Below are 8436 nucleotides of genomic sequence, written 5' to 3' on the forward strand. Positions count from 1 at the left end.
GATCCACTTATGCGATCCCATGAAGAGTTCATTAATGAGTGTGAGATTCCCTCAAATAAGTCCTCCTAGAACATACCATTTTAGGGCTCCATATCAGAAAAATGCTATAAATAGTCCCATTTTCTCATTTTAGAGGGGAGGCAAGGAGAAAAGAAGAAGAGGAGAAGAGAGGCAGAATTTGAGGAGTCATTTTCACCTTCCACACCATTTTTAACCAAGATTTGCATATTTCTTCCTTCCTTTACATTTTTCTACATTTCTAGTGTTTAATTTCTTACTTCGTAGCTTAGATTAAAGCTTTATTTCCATTTAAACTCATCATATCTTGTAAGCATTATGGATAGTGAGTAGTTTACTTTTGATTCGGAGTAAGGGATGTAATATTTTAGTTATTTTTGTGGATTTGAACTGGTTAGTCCCAATTTAATGAATTTATGAGGTTTAATCCATTTCTTGTGTGCTTATTCACATGCTTAATGAAGGGCCCCATTAAGTTATGTTCTTAATCCTTGGTTGAAGCAGAAAGGAGAAAACCAAGTGATAGTTAATCAAGAAATTGGACTTAATTAACTTAGATCTAGAAATAGACTAAGGGTTAAGAGGGTTTTAATAGATTGATTAAAGAACCTAATGGGTCTTGGTTAATTTTAACTCCACGAAAGTAGGATTAAGTTAATTAAGGCACTCTTTGTCTCACTCGAAAGAGTTTTCAAAGGATTTTAGAATTAATCTCCTTTAAACCCATAAATTTCATGGATTGGGTGGCTAGGAAAATCCCAAAATAGCTTGAATATGAAATCCGAACTCCGGAATCGCCTTTTACCATTGTTAATTTCTAATCGAATTTAATCATTTGCCATTTTAAATATTGCCATATTTGAACTTGCTTATTTCAATTTGATGTAAATCTTAGTTTAATTAATACATTGTTGAATAGAATATTAAATTTGCACATTTAGATTTCATACTCCATTACCCATTAATTCATTATTTTAATTTCATAAATACTTCAATTTAGTCAACTTTTATATCAAAAATTCAATCATTAACACAACTCCTCGTGGGATCGATATTTTTCTATACTACTTGTACGACCCGTGCACTTGCGGTTGGGACGCATCAAGTTTTAGCGCCGTTCGGGAGTTGTTTGTTTAAGATTGAATTCTTGATTATTTTAGTTGTTTTTTAGTTTTATCTCTGTTATCTTTTCATTTTGTGTTTGTTTGTTCTTTTTCAGGTACTCTTAATCTTTTATGAGAAGAGCTAGAAGCACAAGTGATACATCCTTATTATTCAACCCTGAAATTGAGAAATTTTGTAAGGCCAACAAGAAAGAAACCAGAAAAGAAAAGAAGCCTTGATAGAAACTGAATTAGAAGCAGACATGGCTGATGAAAGAATTAGAATTGGTGTTGGTAATGCTGGAAATGGTCAAAATAATGAAAATGCAGCCCATGGTGAAGAAGTTGTTAATGCTAACGTGCTTAGGGGAAGTATGATGGATCATGCTTTTCCACGTTTTGATGACTTGAGAGAGAGCATAGCAAGACCAAGGATTGATGCAAATAGTTACAAGATGGATTTTGGAGTCCTTCAAATGATTCAGAATTCTCAATTTGGGGGTCATCCTTCTGAAAATCCACACACACATCTGAAGAAGTTTGCTATGATTTGTGACATGCAAAAACAACCTGGAGTATCTGATGATGCAGCAAGGCTAAAATTGTTTCCATTCTCTTTGAAAGATAGAGCATTGGATTGGCTTGATTCTTTACCTCACAACTCAATTACAAATTGGGAGCAGCTCACTGATGTATTTCTTGCCCAATACTTTCCACCTGGAAAAACTCAAGAGTTGAGGAATCAAATGATTGCTTTTAGACCAAGAGAAGATGAGACTCTTTATGAGTCATGGATGAGATGGAAGGAGTTGGAGAGACAATGTCCACATCATGCCATTCCCAAATGGATGATAAACCAGAATTTTTACACAAACGTCACTCCTGCTATCAGAGGAATCATTGATGCTCAAGCGGAGAATTCATCATTAAGCATGAAGATGAAGCTTATGAGTTATTAGAGAAAATAGCAAAGAACAGTCATCTATGGAGTAGTCCAAGAGGGTCAACTCCAACTCAAAAAAGGCAAGTTGCTGGAATGTATGAGCTTGATCCATTCAACATGATCAATGCCAAATTTGATGCACTCACTAATGTCCTTGCTAAGAAAATGGAGGATTTAAGTATGCTAGTCGGTTCATCATCATGCTCGAAGTTCTCAACAAGTTACTTATGCAGAAGGAACAATGAGCTATGGAGTAGATTATCCTTCATATGCTTGGAGGAATCATCCCAATTTTTCATGGGAGAATCAGCAAAATCAAGCTTCAACTCAGAACTTTCCATCACAACAACAAGAGCATCAATACCAACAACCTAGGCAACCACCACCTAGTTTTCAGCAAAAGAATGCAAATACTGCACCTTTACCAAGACAGCAAGAACAAAGTTCTATCACAGAGGCTTTATTACAACAAATTCTTGCTAATCAAATTAAGCGTGATGAAGAGTTGAGAGAGATGAAAGAAAGGCTGGAACAAATGCAAACACACAATAGGATCTTTGGAAAATCAGTTGCACAACAAGCATGCTCATCAAGTACCAATTCTATGGGAAACTTCCTAGTCAAACAGAAAATCCAAGGGAGCAATGTCATGCCATCACACTGAGGAGTGGTAAAATAGTGCATACTGAGAAGAGTGAAAAAGCTGAGAAGAGAGAAAATGAGAAAGATGTCAAGGGAGATGAAAAAGGGAGTGCAAGAAAAGGTAAAGAGGAGGTTGGAGAGAAAGAAGAGAAATATATACCTCCAGAGCCTTACAAGCCACAGCTTCCCTTTCCACAGAGATTTTAAAAAGCCAAGCTTGATAAGCAATTTGGGAAGTTCTTAGAGGTTTTGAAGAAGCTATATATAAATGTGCCTTTTATCGATGCTCTTTCCCAAATGCCTTCTTATGCTAAGTTTTTGAAAGAAATTCTCTCAAACAAAAGAAGACTTGAAGATTATGAGATCAGTAGCCTTAATCGAGGAATGCGGTGCTATCCTCCAAAGGAAACTTCCACCAAAGCTCAAGGATCCAGGAGTTTTCAATTCCATGCCATATTGGGGAATCATGTTCTATAAAAGCTTTATGTGATTTAGGGGCTAGTGTAAGCCTTATGCCCCTCTCCATCTATGAGAAGCTTAACATGGGAGATCTTAAGCCAACCCACATTTCTCTTGGTTGGCGAATAGATCAATTAAATATCGAGAAGGATCTTGGAAAATATACCACTGAAGGTTGGAAAATTTTACATCCCGATTGACTTTGTCATTTTGGACATGGAAGAGGATTCTCATATGCCAATCATTTTGGGGAGGCCTTTCACGGCTGGTGGTGCTTTGATTGACGTGAAAGGTGAAAAGCTTACTCTTAGAATCGGAGAGGATCAGTTAGTCTTCAATATTGGCAATGATAAGAAGAAGCAACATGAAGATGTAGACTCTTGTTTGAGAATTGATATAGTTGATGAGTTAGTAAAAGAGCACTTTAGAAAGAGCTATCCGAAGGCTTCTCTTGAAAGTTGTCTTATCCATGAAGGGAGTATCAATGATGAAAATCCAAAAGAGGCTGCATTTGCACAAGATTTGAATAGTAATCCACCTTGTCCTATGGCACCAATCTTTCAAGTTGAGGAAGTGGAGAAAAGTGAAGTAAAGCAACCATCTCTCAAAGAAAAAGATGCACCAAAGGTTGTCAAGAAAGAAATGGTCGGATTTTTAGACAAAGCAACAAGGATCTTCTCATGTGATGGAAAGAAAATGAAGTATAGATTCATTGAAGCACCTATTGGAAACAGAGGCAACAAATTCCAATTTCAGCCACCATGAAACATGAAAAGAGTCTAGCTAAGGACTATAAATTAGCGCTCTTGGGAGGCATCCCAAGTCCTTTTATTTTGCTTTTGTTGATTTACTTTCATTTTCATTAATTTTGTTTTTATCTTAAATTTCCTCAAATTCAATTTTTGACATTATTAAATCTTGTCCCTTGTAGATGTATATCAATGAAGAAAGGCTAGTGAACTGTTGGGAGCTGCAATCTGGTTATTGCAGAGGAAAAATGCAATCTGCAGAAAAGGAAAAGTCTGCAGCAGATAGATTCTGTCCTTGAGCAATCTGGTTTATGCAGAGAGGAAGAAGAAATTCTGCAGCAAAGAGGGTGTTTGCAGATGGCTTGTGTTTTTGGTGAGGTTGGGTGTGAGACTTTTAAGTATGTGTGATTTTAATCTTAATATGGTGGTAAGTGAGTCATTTTTGCAGTTTTGAGCTTCTTTGGGTTGTAGGATTCAAGGTAAAAATGCTGCATTTTCTTGGCAAAACTTGGAGACTTCATTTCATCATTTGTGGTTAGATGCAACTTCATGCAAATTTTATGGAGTTTTATGTGCTAAATGTTGATTTGCAGAATTTGTCTTAAAATGGCATAGTTCTCAAAGGTCTTTTATGTAGGATCCATTTTTACATGCTTGTGTGATGCCTTTTTGATATACTTTGTATATATTGATGTGTTTTTGGTGAAACTTCTCATGGTTTATGCTTCATGGAATTATATTTCCTCATTCTAGGGTATTTTTCACACTTGCAATCCATGTTCTATTGCATTCTTGATCTTGCTAACTTGTGCATAAGCAACTGCATAGCTTATGCAATCCTGCATAACCACAATTCTTGCCATTTTCCACCTTTATTGCAAGTGCATAAGGAGAGTGCATAGCTTATGCACTTCTGCATAACCTCATTTTGTCAAATTTCATATCTGTCAAAACTTGCATAAGGTATTGCACAACTTCAAATTCTGCATTTTCTCTCTCTGCCGAAGTCTGCATAAGCAGAGTGCATAACCTATGCACTTCTGCATAACCAAAAACTCTGAATTTCCAGTGCCGAGGGTGCATAAGCGAGTGCATAACTTATGCATACGCATGACGAAAACCGGAAAAATCAAACTTGCCGAGGGGTGCATAAGGAATGTGCATAAGTTATTCACTTCCGCATAACCAAAAACTCAAAAAATTCAAACTTGCCGAGGGGTGCATAAGCAGAGTGCATAACCTATGCACATCTGCATGACCACCAACCCAAAATTACAAAAATTGCCGATTGCATGAGCAGAGTGCATAACCTATGCACTTCTGCATGACCCAATTTTCTGAACAACCACTTCTGCCGAGAGATGCATAAGGGGAGTGCATAACTTATGCACTCCCGCATGACTTCGCTCCTCAAAATTTCAAGGGTCACCGAAACTTGCATAAGGAGAGTGCATAACTTATGCACTTCCGCATGACCAAAAAAAAAAAAAAAAAAAATTTTGCAAATATTTTAAATAGCCTATGCAACCCTTATTGCCCAAAATACAGAACCGCACGGCTTATGCACCCTACTTATGCACATGTTCTGGAAAAGTTAAAACCTGCTGAGACTTGCATAAGGAGAGTGCATAACTTATGCACTTCCGCATGACCAAAAAAAAAAAAAAATTTGCAAATATTTTACATAGCCTATGCAACCCTTATTGCCACTCATGCAGAACCGCTTATGCACCCTACTTATGCACATGTTCTGGAAAAGTTAAAACCTGCTGAGACTTGCATAAGGAGAGTGCATAACTTATGCACTTCCGCATGACCAAAAAAAAAAAAAAAATTTATGCAAATATTTTACATAGCCTATGCAACCCTTATTGCCACTCATGCAGAACCGCACGGCTTATGCACCCTACTTATGCACATGTTTTGGATGACTTTACTCCGCATAACACATGACCTCTTATGCATCACCATTATTCCTTGAATTCTCATCTGCTCTATACCAGGTAACTCTTTCCTTTTGCTCTTAAATTTCACAATTCCTGGTAATTTCTCTTTACTTTGAATTTTGATAATGCACTACTTGAGACATTGAGGACAATGTCTAATTTTGAGTTTGGGGGTGCACATTCATTTTGATTTTTCTTCATTTTTTTACATTTTGAGTATAGGAACATCTCATCCCATTTCATTTACATATATTCTAAATATTTTACATATACATCCATACATACATATACATAACACAATTACACACATTATACATCACTTAGAAATTATACACTTTGCACACAAATAGACTTCTTCCATTTAGTTAATGCATTGCTCATTTTTAGGAATCATGCATCATGCATTAAAATCTTTTGCCAAATCCCTTGAGTATTGAAAAGTTGCCTATGAGAGTGATTTGACTTACCTTTAGTTGGGTTTGTGGATTGAAAGTTTCCTAAGAGGTGCAAAGTTTTGAAGTGTTTATCCCTTGCCTATATCTTCTTAGCCAAAAAGCCACCCAACTAGTCCTTTAGAGATTGGAGTGTTTAGAGGGAGTTATTGGATATAAGGTAGTCAAATGATGTCTCACCAATCCTAGAACAAATTTTCTAAACCTTTCAAGGCGAAATATCAGCTTATACTTGAAAAGAGAGATGATTAGGCATTCTTTGATTTAAACCTTCTCATTTTAAACCTTTGGCCCTTTTTCCTAATTAAAATTGACCTTTGAAAACCCCTTTGAGCCTTTTTATCCCTAATTTTTCTTGAAATCCTTATTGCTACCTAGCCAATGAACCAAACACTCCAACCCTTTTCATGAGAATAATATTGAATATTAGGTACACTTTCTAAAAAAAAAAAAAAAAAAAAATACAAAAGAAAAGGAGAAGAAGTGCTTGTCATCTTGTAAAAGTGCTAGTATATGTGCTTTTCACTATTGCCATTCAAAATGAAAGAAATCCACCCAAAGTATTAAAAGAAATGAGTTTGGGGGTGGCATTTTTAGGGACAATCATCAAAAGAAAATGCAAAATACAAGTCTAAAGTATCAAAATGTCCCTCCATTTTTATGTGTTTTGTAAACTATGCTAGCACTTGACAATTCTCATTGTGTACTTCTCTCCTCCATATATACAAAAAAAAAAAAAAAGAAGAAAAAGAAAAAAATTATAATAAAATAAGAAGTGTACCTTATGTTTAAAAATTGAAAATATTCTCATGCTTTGAATACTTTTTACCCATCTTTCTTCTTAGCCTCATTTTAAACCCCATGGCCTCATTACATCCCTAAAAAGACCTTTGATCTCTTGATAGTACTTGCTACATTAGTGGAGATAGGAGTAGGGAATTTGCCTATGGGATTGGAAAACTATTCATCTATTCATTCAATTCTATCATTCCATGTTGAGATACTTTGGTTATCAATTGTCCTAGAATTCTTTTTCAGCATGACTATCTCTTTTGATTGGTTGGGTTGGGGATTTTGAATGATAATTGACTTGATGGCTAAGCGGTGAAAGCTTGGATAAGCATTAGATTCTTTGCATTTTGAAGGATGGGTATATGGATTGTTAGTATGGCTAAAGGTGTGTTTAGTTACTTTAATAGGTAATTTTCATAGCTCTTTGGATAAGGCACCCCTAAAAATTTTGCATTACATTTTAAAGTTTGCTTGAGGACAAGCAAAAGCTTGAGTTTGGGGGTATTTGATGCATACATTTTGCATAATCATTGAGGTTTAATTTCATAGCCATTTTATTTGATTATTAGTCATTTTTAGCTAATTTCATTAGTTAATTAGTTAGTTTTTCATAATTGTCGATTTTGGATTAATTTGTAATTTTTACTTTGTTTTGTAGGAAAAATGGTGTTTTTGAAGGACTGAAGAGAATTTTGCCATTGAGGAGTGTCTTCTACAGCCAAAGATGTCAAAAACAAGTTTTCAAGTTGAAATATGCATTGACCAAATTGTGCATAACTTGCGCATAAGCTATGCATTTGCATAAGGAGAAAGATCATTGTTCAGAACCAGTGAAGTGTGCATAAGGAGACAAGATAGCTTATGCACATTCCGCCTCCCTTATGCACCTTCACGGAATTGTGCATAACCTATGCACCAAGTCATGCGATTTTGCATAAGTGGCCCAGAACTGGTAGCGCATAAGGGACTGCATAACTTATGCGATCCACTTATGCGATCCCATGAAGAGTTCATTAATGAGCTGGCAGGAGATTCCCTCAAATAATTCCTCCTAGAACATACCATTTTAGGGCTCCATATCAGAAAAATGCTATAAATAGTCCCATTTTCTCATTTTAGAGGGGAGGCAAGGAGAAAAGAAGAAGAGGAGAAGAGAGGCAATTTGAAGAGTCACTTTCACCTTCCACACCATTTTTAACCAAGATTTGCAGATTTCTTCCTTCCTTTACATTTTTCTACATTTCTAGTGTTTAATTTCTTACTTCTTAGCTTAGATTAAAGCTTTATTTCCATTTAAACTCATCATATCTTGTAAGCATTATGGATAGTGAG

At 35.8% G+C, this 8436-nt stretch overlaps 1 non-coding gene across 1 annotated transcript; it reads right to left on the bottom strand.

The window, feature by feature from the left end:
* Positions 1-1851: 1851 nt before the first annotated feature.
* On the bottom strand, positions 1852-1959 carry LOC131171593 (small nucleolar RNA R71). The gene has a single exon (XR_009142253.1). It is a non-coding gene; the product is annotated as a small nucleolar RNA R71 (small nucleolar RNA).
* Between the last annotated feature and the right edge of the window lie 6477 nt (positions 1960-8436).

Source organism: Hevea brasiliensis, chromosome 12, assembly GCF_030052815.1.
Source record: "Hevea brasiliensis isolate MT/VB/25A 57/8 chromosome 12, ASM3005281v1, whole genome shotgun sequence".
In the NCBI taxonomy this organism is placed as follows: domain Eukaryota; kingdom Viridiplantae; phylum Streptophyta; class Magnoliopsida; order Malpighiales; family Euphorbiaceae; genus Hevea; species Hevea brasiliensis.